The sequence below is a fragment of the Paramormyrops kingsleyae genome, chromosome 25, assembly GCF_048594095.1.
Source record: "Paramormyrops kingsleyae isolate MSU_618 chromosome 25, PKINGS_0.4, whole genome shotgun sequence".
In the NCBI taxonomy this organism is placed as follows: domain Eukaryota; kingdom Metazoa; phylum Chordata; class Actinopteri; order Osteoglossiformes; family Mormyridae; genus Paramormyrops; species Paramormyrops kingsleyae.
In genome coordinates, this window is record NC_132821.1 from 18,645,599 (window position 1) to 18,671,856 (window position 26,258).

The following is a 26,258-nucleotide window of genomic DNA, read 5'->3' on the forward strand; positions in this document are numbered from 1 at the left end:
CTTCCATGGTCTCAGACTCAGAACATGTGGTCCTGTGGAATTCTCCTCGAGGTTGTGTATGCATCTGATGATCCCAAAGAGTGTTAATAAGATAATTAATCCACACCATTTACGGCCATTAGAGGGCGCTGACGTTTGGAACCTGATGCACTGGGGCTGGACCACACCTGAATGCGCATGGATTTTGGCGTGCAGCACCAGTCATTGTATATGAACTTCCTTTCACGCTGTGGCTGTTTACTCGAGGTAATGAGGCTCTATAACCGGTCACATTGTTAGACCTGCTGAACATTCTGTGTCGCTCTTTGTGACGGCGGAATTAAGCAAATCACTAATTCTTCATATCTAGGAATCAATCAGTCTGCTTGCTCATCTTCTTCAGATGTAATATTTAACGGTCCTGCCTACTTACAGCCTCCTACTTTGATACTGTTAATCATACTGATTATTGGTGTTAAATATAATGTAATACTTCTTGAGTCCATGTATTTCTCTGTCACCATTTCAGCTACAACCTTGTTCAATGGGCAGGGCCATGAACTTTGAGGAATGGCTGCACGTTCCTTGCGGGGAGTATGTGTGTTTTCATCATTGACTGAAATTAAACCAGCTTCGGAGCACTTTAATCCCAGCTCGGATCATTTGTGTGCTGAATGCTAGGGGCAGAATCCTCTAATTCCCCTTGGTTTGTTTGCAGCCTGGACAGAAGCGGCTTTTCTTCTCGAGTTGTGCCTATGGCTTGTTCTCGGACGCCTGCTTTCCAAATGGCTTTTTCGGAGCGTCCCTTCGTTGCCGATGGTGCTGCTGTCATGTGTCTCTTCTTTTATTAAAGCACTCGGCTGCCTCAAGTCTCATTAGCCGAGTTTCAGCTCAGCCTGTGTATCGTTCAAAAGTACAGAGACGTACAACTGGGGATTTTGTAATATCAGCTATTTTAAAATATCATTTCAGTAAAACAGAAATATAATCTTTAATTGTAGCGCTCTGCTCTGCAAATAACAATATTGTATGTAGTAGGTTCGAGGTTAAACATCAACTTGTATGCAAGAGATGCATTCATGTCAAGGGGTGGCCTCCCTCAGGGGCAAGACCTCCCAGCTGTGGAAGCACTGCGTGTGACACAGGGCTTCAGTCTGTCACTTTGCTGGGTCCTGTGTCCCAGGCTCTAGCGAGAACCCGTCTGTATGCATGTATGATGGTTCCTCCATGCCGTTTGTGTATGTGTGTGTGTGTGTGTGTGTGTGTGTGTGTCTGTGGATTATTTTCATATTACATTTTGGTGACCGAATGTCCTCCGCAATGTGATAAAATCCTGTGGTTTTGACATTGTGGGGACCATTTTTCAGGTCCCCACAAAGATCTGTGAATGCAATCAAAAAACTAAAAAGTCTTGTATTTAGTTTGGTTACTTATGGGTAAGGTTAGGGTTGGGTAGGGGTTAAGGTCATCATGTTGGGATTAGAGTTTTCCCAAAAAGATATTATTACAAACCTGTGTGTGTGAGTGTGAGTGTGTGTGTGTGTGTGTGTGTGTCAGTGTGTGTGTGTGAGTGCCCTGTGTTGGGCTGTGTTGGGCTGTGTTGGGTTGTCCTCCCAGGTCTTTACCTTAGGCCCCACGCTCCCTGTGATTCATAAAGCTGTTCACCTTCCCCTCTCCTTGGTATTCCCTCCATAATGTCTGAATAGGATCAACTCGACCTCATATCAGATCAGTCAAAAGTGAAAGGAAAGTATTCCCAAAACACTATTCCTCTGCCATCAGATTTGCTAGTGATTTAGGAGGAAACGCAAACACACATTTGAGGCATCTGCAAAATTTCCTGTCTTCCGCTGCTGTAGGGCTGGAACAATGCAAAACTAAAAAAAAAAGTTATTACAATTTACATTGTGCAATGAGGAATCTGAGAGATTCATTTATAGACACAAAAGACTGCCTGGAGCAATTATTATGTCTTTATGCCATCAAAGATGAGATTTTTCCTCTCACAATGAAGTGAACAAGCTGCTCAGTCCTTGAAACCCATTCCTATTTATCCTGGTAAACACACAGCAACCTTGTGTGTGGCAATGACAGGAAGCATCAGTGATCCTGCCGAACATGCTACAGTATTTAACTGTGGCTCTCTTCTGGGTTTGAGTGCGGTGGAGTGGCTTTACGGTAACAAAAAAAGTATCGGCAGTTAGTTATGACATCACGTCCTGCAACACTCAACACGTTATGGATGTCAGATCTTGTTTGTGTGCTTATGCGTAACTAGCACCTTCATTTTCAGGTTTTTAAAAATTTATTTAGTCACTGTAGATGAAGTTTTCTCTCACATTATTGCATTTTGGGTCATTATTGCGTTCGTTTGAAATTTAAAATGAAAAAAAATTATTTCCTGAGCAGACGCTAATCATTTTTAATACCCAGCACATGGAAATGTAATGAATTCACACGGCCTGCAATTTGGAAACCATTTAGTGTCTGCTGGCAGGGCGGATAGAAGGCTGGACGTGCAAGTGCGATTTAATGTTGTTAAAACTTATGTTATTTACGTCACTTTGGATAACGACGTCTGCTAGGCAAATATGTAATAAAAGGCTCATTACCCTAACAGTGTGTGAAGGGGAGCCCACACATGCAAGGATTACTCAAGACTGGGACTGATTGTGACACCCCATGTGATACCAGATATGGGTGACGTGACTGATTTGTGAGTTTTGACTTCTTCGAAGCCTTGTCTGAGGTACAGACGCATCTCCAGGCTGACCTTCACCTTTCTCCACTTCATGTCCGTTCACCTCTTGTCCGCAGCCCTGCTGGATCATGTACCACCACTGTCTGGGCTTTGGGTTTACACCGTGGGACTGCTATTTTGGGACCGGCTGGATGTGCGGTCCTCTGCAAAGACAGCATGAGCGTTTAGCAGCCCTTACTGTCGGTGATCCCCTTTCTCCATGCCTTTGGGCCCCGTTTTCGGTGTGGAGGGGAACCGTGTAGGAGGAATGGGAGTGTTCAGTTTGCCAGACTTATACGTATGTGGGAAAGCCTGCCACCGGCAAGGGCATCAGGCTGTTTATCCTCGTGAGTTTAGCCTTTGCGGAAAGTTCACCCGCTGCAGAAATAAAGCCTTCCGAAGTGAGGAATGTGCTGGCCATGATTGCTGGGGAACAACAGTGGTACCTGTCAGGACCAATGATCAGATGACAACCCTTCAGAATGGGGGGGGGGGGTCCGTTATCCTCAAATTCCTGACCCCACCCAACCTCCCAAGAAGCCCACCCTCTGGAGCGGCCTGCGTTTCGATTACGCAGCGTGCCGATTGCTGTCCTCTGGGCCTCCGCTCCCAACTCCTGCAAAAACAAACAGCGATGAGATTTATTATCTGTGTCAGTGACACACAGCAATACTAAGCGCCCCCCCCCCTGGGATAACAACCGTCATTGCTGCGGGTGCCCTTCCCACGGCAGCCAGCGGCCACGAATCCCTCGATGACCCTGCTTATTAATGCACCTTTATGTTCATGAGGCTCTGATGTCGCTGCTTTTTGGTGGGGCTGGCAATGGCTGACGCTGCCTGGTAGCTCGCGGCCGTGGGTGGCGGAGCAGCCAGGGAGCCAGATGTGTGCCAGCTGTTCTTATAATATTAATAATCATAATAATGATCCATCTTCCAGCCACGTTTCCTGTAATAATAATAATTTGTTGTTTTGTTCTAAATAATAGTGATTTTGTTGATGTGACTATTATTGTTGTATAATATTTAATTTAAAAAACAATTTTAGGTCATTATTTCTAGCGCTTTTCCTGTTATTACAAAGATTGACCATTCAAAACAAAAAAAAATTGGAATTTTGCACATTACCTTTTTTTGAATACTTTCAAAATCTCGGTTCCTGGCCTAAACAAACATCCCTGTGGTGCATAACCGGAGAGATGCCGCTGCATGGGGATGTGCAGGTCATAACCGGAGAGATGCCGCTGCATAGGGATGTGCAGGTCATAACCAGAGAGATGCCGCTGCATAGGGATGTGCAGGTCATAACCGGAGAGATGCAGCTGCATAGGGATGTGCAGGTCATAACCGGAGAGATGCCGCTGCATAGGGATGTGCAGGTCATAACCGGAGAGATGCCGCTGCATGGGGATGTGCAGGTCATAACCGGAGAGATGCCGCTGCATGGGGATGTGCAGGTAATAACCGGAGAGATGCCGCTGCATGGGGATGTGCAGGTCATAACCGGAGAGATGCCGCTGCATGGGGATGTGCAGGTCACAACCGGAGAGATGCCGCTGCATGGGGATGTGCAGGTCATAACCGGAGAGATGCTGCTGCATGGGGATGTGCAGGTCATAACCGGAGAGATGCTGCTGCATGGGGATGTGCAGGTCGGAGAGCTTCTGTGAATCGCCGTATTCCACATCTTTCTTTGGCTTTGAGCTCAGTAGCTCTGACCATGACTTTCGATGAAAATGGGGAGAGAGTATATGGGACTGTGGAACAACCACATTGATACAGGGAGAGGAAGGACAGGAATGGGTGCTTCAATGCGGCATTTTGAAAGATCTGCTGAGCCCCTGTAAGGCTGCCTTTGAGAGAGAGCCATGTCTTCCTGTCTGCAGGCCAGTTGGCCAGTGTGGGCAGAAGCTCCGCTCTGTGTTTTAATTTCTGGTTATGAACATCCAAGCAGCGGTAGAACCTTTCAGAATGTCGCCTGTCTCACAAACACATCTATTGTCTTTGATTACCAACCAAACCCCCGGCAGCCCATCTGACACTGATTACAGAAGTCCAGATGACAGCCTTGGCCCCATTCGTATCTCACAGAATAACTGTGGTCCTCCCCCCCCCCCCCCCATCATGGGATCTTCTTCACCGCTAACCTGGTCCTCATTAGGATTCCAGCCCTTTATTTGCGGCGCAGTTCACCCCAGTGCATGCCGAGCCTTCTTCATCATGTCAGATTTCGGCATCTTTGACAGTAACTGCCTCTGAGCGATTTGGCTCTCACCGCTGCAGCTTTGGACGTCGCAGGGGCCTCCGAAGCCAACAGTCTGCATCAGGCATTTTAAAGCCACTTTACATATGGCTGGGCAACAGCGCCTGGGCGGGTGGGGCCTCGCGCCCCCCCCTGCCACACCCATGACCTGCAGATGGGAAACCTCTCCCTGATTAGGTCCAGCTGGCTCCCGTCTCCATGACGAGATGCCGGGAGCGTAAGGGCCAGCCGTGCTGCTGAAGGAGGGTTTTCTCCCTGGGGCAGGAAGACGAAACATCTTTCGTTTGGGCGCTTTGGTTTATCGTTTCGTTTAGCGCTATGTACTTGTGGTTTGTTTGCACTGGTTCTGCTGGATGGGCTCCTTCTTTGCTGCTTAGAGGGATGCCGTCCCCCCGTGCGGCAAGGTGCCTGTGTACATGCGGCCTGCTCTGCACCCACACTCTGTCGCTGCCCTGCATGACTCCACACGCTGTGGACATTTTGTTCATGGGCTCGCTGCTGCAGCCCCAGGTGGTTTGCATCACGAAAAAAAGGATGCTAATTTGGGACAAATTCACCATTTCATACTGTGGAATAATAGCGCACATACACTGCGCTAAAACTCTCTCCAGTAAAGCAAAGCTTATTTATTTCATGAAAATGTAGTCATTTTGTGTAACATTGAGTATTTCAAATGCAGACAGAACTCATTAGACTGAAATATTTAGCAATTTTTTAACAGTTGTATAATAGATTTAGATTTGCCCGTAGTCCTTCACAGGAAAATCCTGAACTGATGGTACTGGCCCTTAGGGAAGGGTAACATTAATGATTTATTTGCCTGGGGTGGGGTTGTGGTGGTGGTGGGGGGGGGACACACAGGCAGAAACGTATAGTAAAGTGACAATAATCCCGGGGGGGGGGATTCTGGAAGACCCTCGGTTTGCTCTGAAAACCTGCCCTGCTGTCTCCCGCCTGGGATGTCTGTAGGTGTGCAGGACTTGAGGAGAGAGGCTTCCCCCTCTTAAAGCGACCAGCTGTAAAACCAGGCTGCCCCTGTGACTTAGGGGGCACTGGAGACTTATCTGTGTCACTGTGCATTTGCACAATAAATATTTGAAATTCAGGTAAGTTCTGAAAAGGCAGAGGGCTGCGTGAAGCTTAGAGATCTTCTGGAGAGATCTGCTTTATGGGCGGAGTTTGGCAAAGCTTGGCAGGTCTCGTCAGAGGCCTTCACACGCACTTCAGCTTTGGCCGTCATCAGGCAGTTTGTTATGGGGGGCTGTGGTTGCCAGCAGGGGGCAGCAGTGATGGCAGAATGGTGGTAGCCGTGGGGAGGGTGGGTATTTCCCACTACTGCAGAGGGCCAGATGCCCGGTGTCCCCCATCGAGGCTGTTAACACAGAGGAGCCCCGAGGCGCGACTGCCGAGGACGTAGAAGCACAAAAATAGCTACATGGTCCTGAAGAAGGTGGCATAGATCTACAGCAGAGCAGCAGAGCATACATCTGCTCTGTTTTACAAAGGAGTCTGTGGCCCAGAAGCTGTTATTACACAGTTTCTGCAGCTGGAGGACAGCTATTAGTATTAGTTTTAGGCCTGCGTAAATTGTGACTTTACGCATGGACCGTTATCACACTGCAAGGACCGCGATAGCTGGGCTAAGACCATCAGGGACATACCTAGAAATTATGGGCCCCCTGAAAAAATGTCACTTTGGCCCCCCCAGTCATGTGCTGAACCCCCTGACTCTGCCATGCTTCCCACGCCTCTCTGACGACTCTGGATACCATCAATGAGTTTCACATAAACATGTTCACTCTGTCATAGAAAACAAAACTTAGCAACCTTTGCAATTTTGATGATCATTCCTTTTCAAGATTCTCTAGTTTATGTTAAAAAGTCAGGGTACATGGCCGCTACTTTTGCGTGAGCTCTGCACGCACTCTCTGAGTCAATTGTACTCATTTTCTTTGTCTTTGGAGGAGAAAAGTGAACAAGTACTGCTCAACCAAAATATTTGCCTTAAAAAATGGGTAGGGGGCGTCATAACCTGGGAGGTCCAGGTCAGCTGATCAGTACATTCTTTCTGCAGAAAGAACAGAAGCGCTGGCATCTTTAGTGAGTGCCTGAGTGCTTCAGATACACACGCGGCTGTTTCAGAGTTTAACTGGCAAAGTGCAGAGATACAGCCATTAGAGGGCACAGTTGGTTTGCAGGCTGAGAGAGGCTGTGTGTGTAGGTGTGTGTGTGGATTATGTTTATATTACGTTGTGGGGACCAAATGTTCCCCACAATATAATAAAAACCTGTTATTCTGACATTGTGGAGACCATTTTTCAGGTCCCCGCAAAAATCTGCAATCAAAAAACTAAAAAGTCTTGTTTTTAGTTTGGTTACTTATGCTTAAGGTTAGGGCTTGGTAGGGGTGAAGGTCCTCATGTTGGGATTAGAGATTTCCCCATAGAAATGGAGAGTCCCCACAAAGATATAATTACAGGAGGACATGCCCCACACACGGACGCACATGCTTACCCACATACAGCAGCACACTCACGCAGAATAGACACACACTCACTAAGAGCCCCACACAGCTACCCCCCCCCCCCCCCCGGGGGACGCTTGGATCCACAGATTGCTGACAAATTGACGTCTTACCTTTTCCTTTTGTTTTTATTGTCTTGGAAAAGCTTTTTGGTCAGTTTCAGCTCCCCCCCCCCACACGATCACCCCCTGTCCCAGGAAAGTGGGCCTCTGGGACAGCCTGCTTACACGTGGGGGGGTCCACATTATCTAGATCCCCCCCATCCTCCCACATAAACACCCTGTTCTTTTCCTATACTTGTACTTTGCTCTGTTTTCTGGGGCAGAGGGCAGTAGAAGAGGGTGTAACAGAGGGTGGGGCAGAAGGGGGTGGGGCAGAGACGGTGGGGGGGCTGGCAGGGGGCAGAGCATGGTGGGGGGAGGGCGGAGGGTGGTGGAAGGGGCTGGGTGGGGGGCAGAGGGCAGTAAGCTTACATAATTCCAGAGGACGCTGTGACAGAATGGTGTGCCCCCCCCCCACATCGTACTTTGCTTTGATGTTACCTGGGCCCTGGGCTGCCATCCCTCCCCTCCTCTACACCTCACACCGTCTCCACTTTGATTTCTGGACGGGGTCTCTGTTCCTTCTTGACACGTAACGATACTTCCATGTTAAACGTAAGCAAGTGAAAAGTCACCTCTGTCTCCAGCACGGGGAACGTGACACATGAGTGTGTTTATCTCAGCTCCACACTTCGCAAGACAAAGCTGGGCAGCCTACTGCTGTCACACCACTTATTTTATTGCATTTTATTTTATTTTAATGAAAACGCGTGTTTTCGGGGAGGATAATGAGTTCACCGTTAAGTCCATTTATTTGAGGAATTGATCTTTCTGACTGTCCTAAAGGTATTAGCAGATAAATTTCCAGAAAGGCTGCAAAGCTCATTTCAGAATATTTATACTGGTAAAGAGAACGTGCTCTGCTAGTAGACAGTAATTAAATGGCAGGATAATCACATATGTAATTAAAATTTTCTTAAAAGTTATGGAATGGACATTATAAAACCATTTTTATGACATTACATATGAAAAAAGAGTGCTTGTGGTTAATGGGAATTTTACACAAGACAGAGTGTTTTAAAGAAACCATTATTGTGAGCTTGAGATATATCATATGTATTCTTATATATGGACTTGGTAACCTTGGCAGTGCTACAGTGGAGATTCCTCTAATGGTTTATTTTCTGTTTCACATTTTCTAATTAGACATCTAAGTGAACAGGCATTTGTCATCAAATTTAGACAGGTACAGTTACAGTCCATGGCCTGTATACCTCACACCTTGCGCCGAATATACCTGTGTGCCGAAATGAAACGTAGCATCCGCATGCAGTACTGCCTCACGCGAGGAACGGTCCCTCGCAGCATTATTTTCATTCGTTAAGTTGAGCTGGTTAGGCTGTGAGATGTATCTGACCACCCAGACGCTCTCTGAGAAGACTGGGTGGACATGGAAACAGTTTTTATTTTGAAAAGGGGGGGGTTTCCCTGCATTTGGTGACAGATGAGGGGGGCTGCATGCCTTACAGATTATCTCTGTCGATGCCCATGTTTCTGTAAGGCTCCTGAACCGGCCTGCCATTTCCCCAGGGTGTATTTCCTACCTCTGACAAGCGTTGGTTTATTTAAAGATGGAGAGGCCCTTTAATAAAAGCAGGAGCGGGTTGGTGGGGGGGGGGGGGTTGCGTGTTTGTTTAGCTATGTGATTGACACAGGTCCCACGGTTTCCTGGGAATCCAGGCTCTTCCATTGGATTTGACTCCGGGCGGCCTGAAGTACTTCTTTTCAGATGTGATTTTCCTGATAAATATGCAGGATGCTCTGTATAATGCCATGACCGCTGTACCGAACGGAACATCCCTTTCGCCTCCCACGAAAACCCAATAAAGGCTGCATCTCGACAATTGAGAGTGAACAGGAATTATTCCAGAGGTGGGCGGCCAAATATTAGAGGCGTTTCACGGAGCGGCGTTCCGAGCAAATGTGATTTTAGCACGCCGGGCGGCAGTCTGCCTCACTGGCGATAAGAGGCGCTTTGCGTGTCCACACGCAGCAACGTTCAGAGGCTCTTACAGCCTGTTTGAGGAGCTGGACGACTGTGCCGTGGAAGTACAGCTTAAGCAGGCTGGACGAACATTAGGAGTAAACCACAAACAGTGGCATCGTGCCCCCAGCGCGTTCTGGGTGGCCTGGCCTCCCTGGGTATACAAAGTGCGAGATGGAGAAGAGACTGATATTGGACACCCCCCAGGCGTGGCTGAGCACACACTGCAGCAGAGTTGGGTAATTCAGGTCCAGAGAGTAAAAGTCCAGACCAAGATTTTGTTTGTTAAGCATAAAGAGTTACAGTCACCGAGTATTCAACTGATTGGTTGCAACGAAATCCCAGTCTGGAGTTTTACTCTCTGAACCTGAATTACCCAACTCTACACTGCAGAGAGTCTGGATTTAGCTGAGGGGGTATGCCACGCCTAACCCTAACCCTAACCCTAACCTGATCACCGTGCTTCTCCAAGAGCAGGCTCCCTCTGACCAGCTTCTCTTCATTTCTGCTTATTCTGCTGAGTGGCATTTAGCTGCTTTGATGACCAACTGGGGATGTGCCTGAAGCAAACTGGACTGCATGTGTCTTCACTGTCAGTGTGGGGGTTTAACCCTAAAACATCTGTCAACATGTGAAATTGTTATAATTACACAGTGGTGGCTGGTACTGCTCTCGTAAGTTCCCCCGGGTCAAGGTCGCATAAAGCAGCGAAGGGCCCTGTGCGTCATCCCGAGTCGCAGATGCTGTGGAACAAGGGGTGGCAAAGCTGGACCTCATTTGGCCAAAACACAACCCAATTAGAATCCCAAACCCTAAAGAAATCGTCTTGCCAGGGTTGCCCTTTGGCTCTAGTCACTAAACAGAGCACAGGAAGCTCGCGTTTCTCTGTGGCTAAGACATGCTTTTTCCTTGGTTATATGGCAGGCTGACTCTCCCCCCACCCACTATGACCTGGCAGGGGGTCCCCTACTCCCACTCCAACCCCAAATCCTCCACCTGCTCTCCCCGGCCGCCTTAATCTTGTCGCCATGGGCAACTGCTATTCCGAGCTCCCGGCGACCCACTCGTTCCGGCTTCCTCACTGCGTGCTCCCCGCGACCCGTGCGGCTGCTCCCTCAAGGCCACGTTTGTTTTGGGATAAATGGACAGAGTCAGCTGGGCCCGTTCGCCATGCAGGAAAGTGAGAAAAATGAAGCAGCCCGCCCAGTCTCAGACCCTGTTTATGTATGTGTGTATTGTGTGTGTGAGTTCAGGGTAGCGTAAGCAGTGTCATTGGTCAGGTGCATGGAGGTCAGGCAGGGAGTGCCGAGGAGACACAGCCGCTTATTTCCACCGGGGCCAAGAGCTCTGTCATGCCGGGAGTCACACCGGTGCCTTTGATTAAGGTATGGTGGCCGCTTTCCGCCAAATTAGAATTTCCTCTTAGTTAATTATGCCAAACAAAAAGTCTTGTGCGTCCTTGCTAACGAGCGAGTCCTCATGGGATGTGGAGGGGAGATAATCACAGGCTGCTTTTCCTTGATTGAGCTGAAAAAAAGGAAAAAATTAATAAATAAATCCAAAACAAATATGAAAGAGGACATGGAAGATATTTGGTTTCTGATCTCAGACAGGGCAGAGCTGATTATATCAGTCTTTCTCTCTCTCTTTGTCTTTCTCCTTCCATCCCTTTCTTTCCTAGCCCTTTTTGTCTTGTTTGTCCGTTTCCTCTCAGTTTAACCCCGCACGATGGATTTGAGCACGGCGTGGGAGCGAGCCATGCCAGTGAATTAGTTTTGCTTGCCACTTCCACTTCCCCAAGGCCGCAGAGCCTCTCAATCACGTGACCCGTTTCGGGTGAGCCTAGGCTCAGTGGGGCAGCCAAGCATCACCACACCGTCCGAATCTCGCTTCTGGGAAGCTTTTCAGCACCAAGTTGTAACAGGTGGTTAGCAGACCGGAGACGTGACAGAAGACTTGGAAGAGAACTTTCCCAAAACTGAACCTTGACTGGGGCCAACATGCTCGTGCAAGCTGCTTCATCAGCTAAGAAATGAGCGAAGGAATGAAAGTCGCCGAAGTTGGTAGCAGGTGAAATATGCAGGAACGAGCATAAGACAAAATTAATCATGCATGTGCCACATGTGCATTGTACCATGTTGTATAGTAGACAACTGACTTAAATTGTAATCTGTAAGATGCAAACTACAGGAACGGTAATTTGACCTTGATGTTTAGTGTAAAATAGGCATGTGCGTGTGTGTTCGCGTGTAAGTGTGCATGCATGCATCTGTGTGTGTTTGTCTGTGTTTGTATCCTTGTCAGTGTTTGTGTGTGTATCTGGGCTTGTATTTACCACCAAATGGTAAAACCTCCTATGTTTTAGCTTGTGGGGACATTTTTCAACCACCCACAATAGAAACCCCAGTTTTATTAAAATGTGTGAATCCAGTCAAAAAAAGTAAAAGAGCCAAAGTAAAAGTGTGTGTGTGTGTGTCCATGTATGTGTGTGTCCGTGTGTGTATGTGTGTGTGTGCATTTGTGAGAGGGAGAGAGAGTGTGTGTATCTGTGTGTATGTGGGCGTGTGTGTCCATGTGTGTGCGTGTCTCTGTGTGTGTGTGTGTGTGTGAGAGAGAGAGAATGTGTGTGTGCATGTGTGAGAGTGTGTGTGTGTGTGAGAGAGAAAGAGATTATATGTGTGTATCCGTGTCTGTGTGTGTGTGTGTATGGGCATGTGTGTGTGTGTGTGTGTGGGTGTCTATGTGTGTGCGTGTGTGTGTGTGTGTGTGGGTGTCTATGTGTGTGCGTGTGTGTGTCCGTGTGTGAGAGAGAGAGAGAATGTGTGTGTGCATGTGTGAGAGAGAGTGTGTGTTTGTGTGCGTGTGTATGTGGGCGTGTGTGTCCATGTGTGTGCGTGTCTGTGTGTGTGTGTGTGTGAGAGAGAGAATGTGTGTGTGCATGTGTGAGAGAGAGTGTGTGTGTGTCCATGTGTGTGTGTGTGTGTGAGAGAGAGATTATATGTGTGTATCCGTGTCTGTGTGTGTGTGTTCGTGTGTGTGTGTGTGAGAGAGAGAGAGTATGTGTGTGTGAGAGAGAGAGTGTGTGTGTGTATCCATGTGTGCCCGTGTCCGTGTGTGTTTGTGAGAGATTGTGTGTGTGTGCATGTGTGAGAGAGAGTGTGTGTGTGTATCCATGTGTGTGTGTGTGTGCGTGTGTGTGTGTGAGAGATTGTGTGTGTATCCGTGTGTGTGTGAGAGAGAGTGTGTGTGTTTGTGTATATCCGTGTGTGTGTGTGTGAGAGAGTGTGGACGTGTGTGTGTGTATTCATGTGTGTGTGTGTGTGTGAGAGAGAGAGAGTGAGAGTGAGTGAGAGTGAGAGCTTGCACATCCTCTTTGGATCGTAGAGCCTTGAAAAACCAAGAGGCCAATCTATTCCAAATGGGCGAATCAGGAGAGACCTGACAGTAGGTGTCCGAAATCAAAGGCATGCCATGCTGGCGTGATGGAAACCCAGTCCGTTGTCCAGGCTGTGTGCACAGCCTCTCCAGAGTGGGGGGGAATTGGGGGGGTAAAAACACTCAGAGTTCTTGAAACCCTGTGACGGGTGGCCCGTGAAAGGACCCTGCCCCTGAGGGTGTGGGGTGCTCCAATTTTTTGATACGTATCCATATTTTGCTTTAATTTAGGATTTTAGCCTGGTGGTAAACAGGAGGGCTAGTGCGTGATTGTCTGCCTGTGCGTGTGTGTGGGGGTGTGTGTGGGGGTGTGTACGTCTCTGAATCGGTCTTGGGGCTCCCCAACCTTGACATTGTGTCTTCCAAATGGGGGGGGGGGGCAGGAGGGGTCTGGAGGTGAAAGGACACCATCTCTGCAGCCTCACTCTAACGATTTGACACACATTGTGTGCTGGGCGAATGGAGGGGCCCAAATGATGCCCTCCACTGAATGACGCTTTTCGGGAGCAGAAATTACTGGGGGACTGGCTGCCTTTTATGCTTATAGGAACGGCCGATGAATGCCATGTGTGTGTGTTTCTGATCTGCCTTGGAATAATGGGCATCTTGGCCAGCTTCAGAGGGGAGAGTAAAGCTGTATTCTGTGATAACTTCATCCCAGCGTGAGGTCGAGCTCCGGGATCGTTGGGGAAGGGGATTAAAAAAATTACACAAGCAAAGCGAGGTTTGGGACCACCTGCCGGGCTTTCGGGCGACGGACTATAGCCGGCATTTCTGATCCATGAGGGCATTGTCTAACCCACTGCCTGATCTCTGCGTCTCTCTCTCTCTCTCCCAAAAGCTCAGCTAAGGAGTCGCTTCAGCTTCGCGGCAGGATTAGACGGCTGCCATTTTCATAATTACCCAGAGTTCCCTTTTTCTGCCCAATCCTATAAAGAGCGCCGTTTAAGGACCATGAACCGCTATGACATGTGTATTTTTCATCCCCCCCCCTCCCCTTTGAAATCCCGACACCCCATTTTACGCTGAGAGACCCAGCGGGGGGGGGGTGTGGGGCTTGGGGGAAGTGATGCAATCGGCACCTAATTCAGAAAGGTGCCACAAAGGTGCTGTAAACTTTCAAACTTGGTGGGGGGATAAAGTTTCGAGCGCGATGCTTTATTTCATTTGACGGCATGCTAACTGCTAACTGCGCGGAGAATTACCATTACTGAGGGAAGAGGAGCTTCAGCCTGCAAGGCTGCTGTCAGGTGCAGGCAGCTCGCATCCGCGCAAGACGGGGCCTCCGCCGGTAATCACCCTCGCTTTATGGGCCCGCTTTGCTGCCGTTTGCCGGGACTGACAATAGCCTAATTAGCCGACTAGCGTGAAAGGCCACAAGGAGATGGGTGTGTGGCGGGGAGCCGGGGGTGGGGCATCCTCCATACGCTGTTGTGGTCCCTGTCGGGTTCGTATTTCGAACCTGTAGCGTGTCCCCAAAGACTCATGGACTTGGATGGTAAAAAAAAAAAAAAAAACAAAAAAAAACAAGTGAGTCGTCATGGTGATGTCAGCAGCAGGCGGGTGTGGCTGCAGATCACCACTGATGACGGCCTACAGTGATGCGGTCAGGCTGCCCAGGGTCAGGACGCGCCTGGTCGGCCGATAGCCACTCCACTTGGACCGTCCTCAGACAGGTGTGGGGGATGGGGCCTCTCTGCGGCCTCATGCTGTGCGGAGGGGCGTCAGACAGACAGCGGGCCGCAGGTGGCCGACAGTGTGACAGCCCCCTCGTCTTGGTGCCCTGTGCTTTGTTTGCTCCATGCGCTGCTGGTTTATCATCTACAGTCCCTATGGTGTGTTCTTCCAGGAGTAGATAGGAGTGAACAGTGACCTATCCATCCTCACAGAACCCCACACACATGCACTGACGTTCAGGGTGGGATCTCTCTCCACTGTTGTGATCTCAGTCAAGGTTTCTGTCACGTCTGCTTGCTTCCCCCATGAAGAAGCCGTTTTTACTGTGATCTGTGGCTGGAGGCTTTTTCAGAAACAACACAGTTCTTCTTGATGAAACTACTTTCTAACCAACTCTACCGGTTAAGTAACTGACCTTCTGACTAGGGGTGTCGCCATAACCGATACCTTTCTATGCCAAAATTCTGAAAACGCAACAGTACTTTGTTTTTGGAGTACCATAGGCAGTGTATGTACCATGGCTGCAATTCTTCCTGAACTGACGGAGGTACCATATACGCCTACAGGTGTTCTAGTCTATCCTTACGGGCTGAAGAAGAAGGACACACACAAGCAAGGGAAAAACCGCACATGGCTAATTGTTTACATTTAGCTTGATAGTGTAACCAACGTTTTATTATACTGTTAATGTGCATTTAGCTCGAGAGTGATGCGTTTTATCCCGTACCGGTGCAGTTAAAAATCTAGTAAGACGTCAGTTGTACTTTCAAGCTAAATGCAAATGATTCCTTGATAATAATAATAATAAAAACATCTGTATACGCATTTCATTGATGTGAACTGCAGAGGTAAGGGTGAACTTACGAGGTGTCTCGTAACTGTGTCATCACGATTGCATCATCGGCCAAATAGCGATACGTCACAGGGGGACGGAATTCGGACGGGGGAAGAGATGTGGAATGACAGTTCTGGCCCGGTTACTTGTTAGCCATTATGCGATATTTTGCGCATAAAACCACCGATAGCGGCTAGACAGTACTGTGTATGACTGATTTAATGAACCACAAATAAGATGTAAGTGCTAATAAAGGGTTCAATACTACAACTTTCAACTGCTCATAAAGCCATGAAAAATGTTGCCGTTCATTGGAATCATTGCAGCATCTACAGAAAATTGTTGCATTACTAGCACATGAATCATATTACTGTAGTCTGTTCTCTACTGTTGTTGCTTTAATTTACAGAAATGCCATTTTTATAATGTTCAAATTGTTTTAATAAAGGGGTTTATGTTTACACACATAAACCCCTTTTAAATTAAATGTAAAATAATTATTAATTAATAATTAATTTTTTAAAATTTCTTGTCAATCCTACTTCTGATCTGAAGGTTGCAAATCTTCAAAGTAGAACTTTAATTAATTATTTTCTTAATTTAATATGTATGCATAGTATGTTTCTTGTGTACATTTAAATGATTTTTTCACAGTATGTCATAACACATGTTATAATGTATAGTGCTGTGTGCCTGGTAATGTCCTTGGTAGAGACAGCGTATGACATGTGACAGGACTGTCAAGATGACAGCTGTCCACTTTTAATTTATATGTTTTTTCATGTTCTCTCATAACCCCAGCTGTGTTCCCAGAAGTCCCATGACCCTAAGTCTGGGGGTGACGGAACCTTAGCAGTGTAAACGGAACCTGTGAAAGGTGACCTTTCCACCAGGGCTGTGCTTGGGCGTGGTGCGAGCCCAGCTGCCCAGGGCTGTCAAATGCCCAGCGACTCGTCAGAGTGTGTCAGGATGGCGGCGGCCTGCCCTGATTAACGGCCTGCTCCTCCTCGCCGGGGCCTCCTGGCTGCGGGCCCTCCGTCTGAGCCGCGCTAGTTTGTTTTCACAGATGCGGACGGGAGAGCGAAGGGTCGGAACATGAGACATTATTGAGACGTGGAGGCAACAGGGCCGACAGACTGGCGCTAATCCCGCTTTGTGGGGCTGGGCCGCCCCGTCTCCCACACATTATCACACAGCGGGTACGCAGACTCGCTACTACGGGGTTATTTTCAGAAATAAACATCGCGCGCGGAGCTGGCAGGCCCGTACATCGCGAAGCGCGGCGCGGGAAAGCTTGTCAGGCGGCGTTACGAGTCGGCCTATGGCGGAGATGACAGAACACGTGAGACAGTCAACCTTTGCATGTTCTCCAATGACAGCCCCTCCAGATTAGCGGCATTTCACGAGCGTGTACATGCTTGTGGTGTGTGGTTGAGATTCCTCAAAGGGTGCCAAATGGGCACAAATTACATATCATTACATAATAATATTGCCTTATACTATTAATGTTGGATAAAGCAAGCATGCATCCCAAACTGAGGCTTACTTGTGAAATATTGCAAGATGTTTCCACTACACCGCTGGTGTTGTGTAGTAGGAAGAAAGAGGTTAAATTGTTATTAAACAGTAATTTAGTGGCACCGGTGATGGGCTTGTGTCGGTCGTTTGTGTCAGTGTGGTGCGCACCGCAGAAGCCTCTCTGGGGCACGATGGCGGCGAGACTCCTAGCTTTTCTCCAGAGTCTCCGTGTCGAGTGCTTTGACTTGCATTACGATACAGGCATGTGCCGATTAATGGGTCACCATTTCTGTATGTTTTTTTCTGCCCCGAACATTCCGGAAGCGAGGTTTGGTGAGTAGGCTCACTGGGAGGTGCCAGCTTGGCCTGCCCCCCCCCTGGACAGCTTTCTGGAACCTGGGCCCGGTGGGCAGGCTGCTTCAGAGGAGCTTCTTTAGTGATAGCTGGGTGTTGCGAACAGCATGGGGCCTTTCCTGTTTAGTTTCCATGTTTAGTCTGCGTTCTTGGCACGGCACAGATCGCTACATCAGAGGCTTGAAATGCTTTCATTTCCTCTTTCTGGTAAAGCCCGCCTTGTGCCGGGAGAGCTAGCTGTTTTTGTTACAGCACTTCATGAAAGCTCCGAGAAAGGGGTCTTCGAAGCCCTGTGTGTTTATCTGCCCCTTCAAGTTTAAACCAGTGATGCGGTAATGGGTCGGAGCTGCTCTGCGGCTTTGCTAACAGCTCATCCAGACCCAGAGAATCAGCGGCAGAATTTTAGGTACCATGGGGAGATTTCAGCATGAAAACCATTAGCTGATTTGACATTGAGGACTTTCTGCATCCTCCTCCATTTCTTCACAAAAAATAAATAACGTGATTCTTCTATAAATATACTTCCAAGGAACATTTATATTAATTTAGCATATATGTTTATTGTGCAACTTTAGAATAACAGTTAGACAGTCAAGTTGAAAGTGTAGAAATGAATAAATAATGCATTTTTTTTATATATATAATTAATTTTGAGGGAAATTAAGGAGTATTGTAGAGTGCTCATCACAGGGCATCTTCAACTAAGACCACGATGTAAGTCACCCGTGTCCGCAGTAATGGTGTTCAGCTAAAGCACGTAGCAAAGTTTGTATTAACAAGACTTGACTTTGAAAACTAGCATGGTCGAGGATTCCAAGTAGGCTGAATTAATCATCAGAGCTTGTTGTTACATCACACTGTGTGTCAGGAACAGCTTGTTGGCCAGTATTGGATGTATGCGTACACGCGCCTAGTCCAGACCTTCCTGTTGGTACTTAACTATACACGTTTTGAAAGGGTGAGTTCACCATTGTGGGTCGCACTTTAATATTCTGTGAATAAAACATTCGGTCTCTGCGCTCCCTGTTTGTGGCGAAATGTGTCCACAGGTTCAAAATCAGTGGTGTTTCTCTCTTGTTTGGATTGCAGTGATTTGGCTCCAGCTCTGCTGGTGAGGTTGTCTTAGTCAGAGAACGGAGTCCTTCCTAATGCTCTGTGAGTCATAGCGCTGGCCACAGCACTACATAAGCCTGTTGCAGTTATTTCACTGACTCCTTCCACCATCATATGAACTCGACCTACTGCTCTTCCTTTTGTGATACTGACTCCTCCTGCCACACTTCTTGACAGTATGCTGACCTCTCCCTGCCATGGATCCCTGCCATGGTCTCGCTTGACACTTTTCTGACTCCACCCACTGCTGACTCCTGCCATGGCCCCGTGTGCTTGTGCCGAATCCGCGTCCTGCGGCTATGCTAACCCCTGCCCCGGCTGCCTCAGCCCTGTGGAGGACGTTCACACGGACACACACAGTCGCTACCTGGCACCGTGACGTAAAATACAAACACGACGCTGTCGCACATTAAATGCCACCAGCAACCTCCCGCTTGTGCCACCCTGCTGGGAAGCGGGCGTCACACGGAGAGAGAGGGCGAGAGCGAGACAGACGGTGACGAGTTGCAGCGCTGCCCCCTAGGGGAGAATAGGGTGGCAGTGTGAACGTGACTGAGAGCAGAGCGCACACAGCGCCCCCGCAGCCCAGCCACATCAGGGAGGCCACCACTGACCGGCACAGGTTGCTCTCTCAGTGTGGTGTAAACCCCAGAGGGGTTAGGGATGGTGCTGAGGGTCCCTTGATTTCATTGTGGCCCATCTTCTCCCCTTATTCATGGTCATCCCCTCTTCCAGGCACACTTTTCTCTTCCAGGTTCTTTGCGCCACGTCTTGTAATCGAGGAGTCTGTCTGCATGCCCCTCCACCCAGAAGGTGCCATGTGAGTGTGTCTGTGCGTGTGTTTGTGACTGTGTCTGTGAGAGCATCAGTGAGAGCGTCTGTGGACACATCTGTGAGAGCCTCTGTGAGAGTGTCTGCATGCCTCTGTGGGTGCTTCTGTGAGAGCATCTGTGTGCGTGTCTGTGAGCGTGTCTGTGAGAGCATCTGCTTGCATCTATGAGCGGTGTCTGTGAGAGCATCTGTGGGTGTGTGTGTCTGTGCACATGTCTGTGAGAGCGTCTGTTATGCGTCTGCTATGAGTGGGCCAGTGGTAGCATCTGTGGGTGCGTCTGTGAGTGCATCTTTGAGAGCGTCTGTGCATGTGCCTGTGAAAGCATCTGTAAGCACGTTTGTGGGAGTGTCTGTGAGTGCGTCTGTGAGAGCATCTGTGCATGTGTTTGTGCTTGCGTCTGTGGGAGTGTTTGTTAATCTGTTTGTGAGAGCATCTGTGCATGCATCTGTGAGAGCATCTGTGGACACATCTGTGAGAGCCATTGTGAGAGCTTCTGTGAGTGTGTCTGTGAGGTATGCGTTGAGGCTGAATGCTTTGACTACATTACTATAGATCGTATCACACAGGGGGCTTTCTCTCCACCTGCGTATGGTGGCCAACGCCAGGGATCCCGTAACTCGTTATTTAATGCTTCCTCACACTATTCACACTGCCTGCGATGCACCTTCAGCACCACTGTTTTTGATCACGCCGCAACGTGCTGGAATCCCGCTCCCTCAGCTCATCTGAGCTCCGTATGCTGTCCGTTTGATATTAATAATTTGACAAGGCCAGCACACTCTCTCCATGGGACTCGTTCCTAGTTTATGTTGCTGGCGATCTGCAGGTGCCAAAATGATGCCTGTTCCAAGAGAGTTTTCCAACTCGAAGCACAATCACAAAAAAGCCTTTTATTTCCGGGGAACGCTTCACTGAATACCTCACGCCCTATTCTAGCAAATGCCCCGCCAGCTACCCTGTTTTGTGCCGTGAGTTCAATCACCTTCCACCTCAAGCCACCCCGTGTTCAAAAGTCGCAAGAGGGCAGAATAAACCCGCGCAGCTCAAGTTATGTGGCCGCAGTGGCTTCCCGCCAAAAACATGACTTACATTCCCTAAAGAAACATCGGCGAGTGGGCGGTGAGACGCGCTATGGCCCCCTGTCCTCTTACTGTGGATGCCACATGCAAAATGGCGAGATGTGAGGACTGGTCATATTTACCAACAGATGGATGCTGTGCCGGATGGTGAGAGAGAGAACACGAATCACACAGAATGCATCGTACAAGACGACTAGCGGCACAGTGTCGGATGGAGGGACATGTTATAATGCTGCTTGCATTTGTTGGGGCCCCCATCAGTAGTGTCAAGGTGAGCCATTTAAAAACCTACACATCTCTGAGAGGTTTGCATGGTCAAACACCCAGGCAAGACACTGTCACCAAACCAGCAAGTCTGAGCCCTTCAGATGCAGAGAGATCTTATTTCAGTGATGAATTGATATACACCGGATCCTTGCTAAATCTGGGATGCCACGAACACTGCATTTTTATGTTGTTTTTTTTTTTATTTTATTTTAGCAGTTCATATTTCAGTTTCATATGGCTCTAAATTCGCACTTGTTTAATAACATACTAAATTCCCGCAGGAAAACAGCTGTCTGGAGTGTGTTAATATGCCTTCATAAATACTTTATCTCACTATATCAGCGCCAAAAAGTCATAAACATCTTAAAGTTTGACGCTAATCGGCTGAAAGATGTGTGCTGTATTTGGTTCAAAACAAGGAGTTCGTTTTATGCCGGAAGACAAAATCGCAAAATCCCATTTTCGCGAATTACTTGATTACAGGCACCCGGGACACTTGGGAAGTTGAATAATATCAACATCTGTGACAGAAAGTCAAATATGGTTAGCGCCGGACCGCCGATAATGACTCTAATTCATATTAACGCCGTGCCAACTGGTGTGTGTGCTGGGGGTGCGAGTTTAATCAATAAATATCGCTGTACTGCATGGAAATAAAACAGCAGAGTATGAAGACCTCAAATGAAAGCCTAATGAACCCGTAAATTCATTAACTTTTGCAATCAGAAGCACGCCGGCATCCCCATCGGGTCACCGTTCATCACGAGTGACCCTCCAGTCATTGCCGGTGCGGCGCTGATAGACCGGGGGACCCTGACGCTTCTCGCCGCCAAAAAAAAAGAAAACAAATAAAAAAAAAAACCGGGTGGGGGGAGGGTTCTCCAAAGCGGCGAAGGGACGAAAATACCGTCCCCCAGCCGTTCACCCTAAATAAAAACCTTTCCACGAATGCACGGGCGGGAGTGGGATGGATGGAGGGAGGGAGGGAGATATTCGCCGTGGCGTGCTGTGACAAATCAGGCGCGCTTCAGTTCACCGCCGATCGGTTCGCAGCGAAGGCGCCGCGGCGCTCCGACCTCCCCTTGTTCCCCGGTCGGCTCCTCGGCACTTACACATGTGCGCCTGTCACCTCCACATCCTTCATCTCGGAGAATCTCCGCTCTCTCCACGCCGGTGCCCCCTCCCCAGCCGCATCTCCAGCGCGGAAGCCTTGTGTCCGGCCAATTCGCTTTCAGTGCAATCCAAACATCTCCGTTTTTTTTCTTCCCGGATTTTTTTTTATATATATACAGAGAGTGTAACCGGGACGATCTGAAATAAAAGCAGCGAGGGAGGCTTGCTTTGCTGCCCCGTCTTTCACCGGGGAGCAGCGGCGCGCCTAGGAGAAGTTGGGACATCTTTTGGTGAAGTTTTGCCACGGACTGGGACAATGGGATGCTAATGAGATTTCCGCAGGTAAGGGCCTGTTTTGCAAATCAAAATCCAGCGATTTCCCATTTAATTATTCCTCGAGCACATTTTTTATGTGAGATAACATATTATAACGTATAATCTTTGACGTTAAGCAGAGAACTTATCCCCTGCCCCGTGCCAGACGTTGGATGTGTACTTTCGTTACACTTGTTCCTAAGAATATGTTTGGCGTATCGAAATAACTTGGAAAATAATCCATTGCTGTGTTAAATACGTGCAGCTCATTTAAGAGCGTATTTTATTCTATTGCATGTTATTTACTAAGGCGATTAGTCGTATTTGTTTTTATATATTACGTTTAATAGATTAGAGAAAATTGTATATGGCCAATAACACAAGTAGCCTAGTTAAGAATAACTGGAAAATAGTGCAGTAAAAGCAATGTGATTCTGCAAATTAATTTGCAAATGTAGCGCAAGTTTACCAATATTTCACAGAAAGGCCATTTTGTTAAGCAAATTGTCCGTTTTATACACCTCTGTAATTCATATATTTTACACCAATTTATGTTCTAGTTTTACTCGATATCTCTTATCGACTTCTAGCAGACGCTGTAACAGACCGTTTATTATCATTATTGACAACAACAATAATAATAATATAATAATTGTTATTATTATTACTATTATATATTTTTGATATAAAGCAAATTAAATTTTGCGACAACACAGTAACAGTGAGATTGTTTGCGGCCGCCGATGATTTGAGGGGCAGGCTGGTGTCTGACGGACGCGTGCGGCACCGGGGCTGGAAAAGGGGCTGTCGGGAGACCGATCAGAGGCGGCCTCGCAGCAAGGAGCTTCTGCTGCTTATCTTTCTGAATAAAACATATATAAAAGCATGCACCACTCGTTCGTTTTTGGGAAGATCTTGTATTTTGCTCGCCGCCACACTTTGAGCACTAAATTCAACAGACAGTTGTGCCGTAAAGACACAGCGGAGTCACTGGAAATGGTTAAATTCGGGATACTAACAGGCAGCTGAAGATTTTTATATTTCTATGCAATCTGCGCTCTTCGCACGGTGATAGATCCGAGCCGCTGAAAGGTTACAAATGACGCTTTACTTAATGAAAAGGCAGCGGTTCGCAGGTCGGCCGGGCATCTCTCGGCGCGGCGTGGTGCTGCGCACCGGCTCTGTAACTCCGCTTCAGGGACCCCGGCGCCACGGTCGGAGGACTGTCCGTTCAATTAAAAAATAAATTAAAATCAGACGCTGTATGCTTTGCAGCGCCCTGTGCGTGTTCAGTGTAAAGTTTGTACGAAATCGCGCGAATAAATTAGATATTAATCGCTTAAAAGCGTGCTTTTAAAATCTGGATGTGCGACTAGGTGACTGGCTGTGCTTTGTAAAAGAATCCCATCTGAATGGAAGTAGAGCTGGTGCAGCTAAATCAGCCGCGGAGTCCGTTCTCTCAGACACTCGCACTTTCATTTAACGCGATTTCCCCGAAGAACAGCCCCGCTTGCTGTCACCGGAGCCCCTGCAGGTTCCGGCAGTCGGCAGCAGTGCGGGAGCGGCCGAAGCCGCCAGACACCGAGAGGTGTGCGTCTAATTCCGAAATCAGTACCGGCCGATAGCATATTGTGTGCTACTTTATACGGAGAAGATATTATCGCTGTCTAATTGTCCTGAAAACTGACACTGGGGACGAAAGCTTACTGGAAAGTAACAAATAGTTTTTTTGTTAAACCATGGAACAAAAAAGGGGGAAACGCAAAGTTTTTCAAAATAATCTACCTGTAAAATATTAGCATATTTCATAGGGAAACTAGGAAAATAGAGAAATTGTACTTTTTGTTCCATCATTTACCTCTGTTTCATGGTTCAGTTAAAAATTGTATTATTGATAGTTGTTTTGTTTACTTGAGTATAGGCCTTACACGGGAAAAAAACTTCATAAATTTTGGTACTATGCCGTTAGCCTGTCAGCTGTGTAGCCCCGGTTTCAGCAGCCAGGAGCTTCACGTGTCCCAAACGTCTCTGTTGGACCTCTGTCCGTCTGTGGACGGACGTCCTGCTCATGGCGGCCGTTAGCTGCTGGCAGGCTGAGCGCCAGGGGCTGTCCTGCCTCCCCTGGCTTTGTGGACCTTGTGTTTCACCAAAGATTATTTTGCCACCTGCCTGATTTAATTTTACCTTTTAATACTGTGCATTTTGATATATGTGTCGCTGTGGCATATTTCAAAAGGATCACTACTAAAGTGTTAAATTTCTCAGCCTACTTTCAGAACAATGAAGGATCGAGTCTTGCTTATTTTATATGTATTGAAATAGTTTTGGGTGAAATGGGTAATTTATTTCACCTTCAGTACGTGGCGCAGGCTTAATGAATCTGTGCTTGTAATTGAGACGAATGTTTCTGTAAGGAGGAAGAAGCGCGAGGGCTGAGCTCGTCTGCTCAGGCTGTGCCCGCTGTTCATGCGGGGCTTCAGCCTGGCTCCACGGCTTCCAGGGCCAGCCACGTGGGCTGCTCGGTCATGGGGGGGCAGCGGGACATGCCACCGCCAAAGACGGAAAGGCGTTGTTGACTTTAAATTTTTGGATCAATGTTAATAAAGTTGTCTGTGTGTGCCCCCCCCCCCCCGCCGTGGAAACCAGTAGCGGGTGTGACCTTCTCATCGCCATGGCGGCAGTCCAGCCTCTCACTGTCTCCCTTTCGTCGGGAGCTGAGTGGCAAAGGAGGCTGTGAAGTAGCAGGGTCTCCCTCAGTCTTTGACACACACATGCAGCGTCAGTCCTTTTGTAAAGAGACAAGGACTGTATGAACTGTACACGGCGTGTGTGCAGGCGGCCGGCCCTGTGCTGTCTGCCGCCGAGTTTGTTGTGAGCCCATACTGACACCCAGGCCGTTCTCGCGCTCCTTCCGCCACATTGCAGGCCGATAGAGGACGAGTGTGGTATCTATCTAACTGTAACCTGCTTCAAAGCATGGTCACACGGCACACTGACGGTGGCAGGGACCGGGAGGGGGGCTCCTGTCATTACTGTCAACATGAAGACATATTAGTCAAGGTGGGGGCGAGAAGGGTCAGAGGCCAACAGCCGGACTGGACCCTTCCCCCGATCCTGGGCGACGTGTCGAGTAGGCGAGATGCGGCTGCCTGCAGGCGAGCCTCACATGCCGAAACAGGCCAGTGCCACAGTGGCAAATAGCAGGGATGAAAGGCAGGCCTTCTGCCTGCTCGTGTGTGAGCCTCACACTCTTTGGCTTCTGGGAGGTTAAGTGGCAAAACGCTGGTGGAGTAATCTGTGCAGGCAGAGTGTTCACTCACACACCTACTCACACACACAACTTTGTTCGGCAAGAGAGAATCAGCCCCCCCCCACCATTGTTTTTCACATATTTCAGCTGAATTCACTTTTTGCTGTGAAAATTTCCTTTTGAATTTTTGAATTGCATTCTTCTTATTTCTAGGTAATTAATTCTGTAATTTTTTTTTGGATTTTGGTCGGTCATTTTAGGAATGACCTACCAAAGAGACATTCTGCCGTTTTCCGTTCTTTTCGGCAATCTCCTAATTTTTTCTCTCCAAAGAATAATAAATTTTTAAATAATATTCCTTTTCAATCTAAATCTCCTCCACTAAAATGTGCTCTAATTGCCGGTATTTTTTTAATCACACTTTTATTTATGTTTTTAAACACTCCTCTCTCTCATCACACTGTAAGTTTAATGACACCACATCTTATAAAATGTAGGGCCGCATAATTTAGAGAAAACCCACCCCAGAACTTCCCCCCCCATCTGGTATTTTTAATTCCCCTCACCAACATTAGCAGGTGAATTTCAATGCGACCGGGGAATGGGGGGCAGGAATAAGCTGGGGAGCTGTAGACGTGTCTAATTCACTTAAGCAGTGGGGGGGAAAGGCCATTTAAGACTATACAATGCATTTAAAACAAATTTAGGACAATGCAGCACACTTAAATAAAATGAAATAAAATGGCCCATTAGCAGAGATGGCAAAGTTTTAATGTCAATAGAAAAAAAATAAATAAATAAGAGCATATCTCCGAGAAGCTGCCACAACCACCGTCAAATGAGTAAAAAATATTTTGCCACTGTAATACCAGTTTAACAA

General features: G+C 47.9%; 1 protein-coding gene across 1 annotated transcript in view; it reads left to right on the plus strand.

Moving 5' to 3' along the window:
• LOC111845786 (teneurin-3-like) overlaps positions 1-26,258 on the plus strand; it is a 301,519-nt gene that overhangs the window by 118,309 nt on the left and 156,952 nt on the right. Inside the window, exon 9 of the mRNA XM_072707755.1 lies at positions 21,993-22,155. The gene's annotated coding sequence lies outside the window, so the exon portion shown is untranslated. The remainder of the gene's footprint in view (positions 1-21,992; positions 22,156-26,258) is intronic.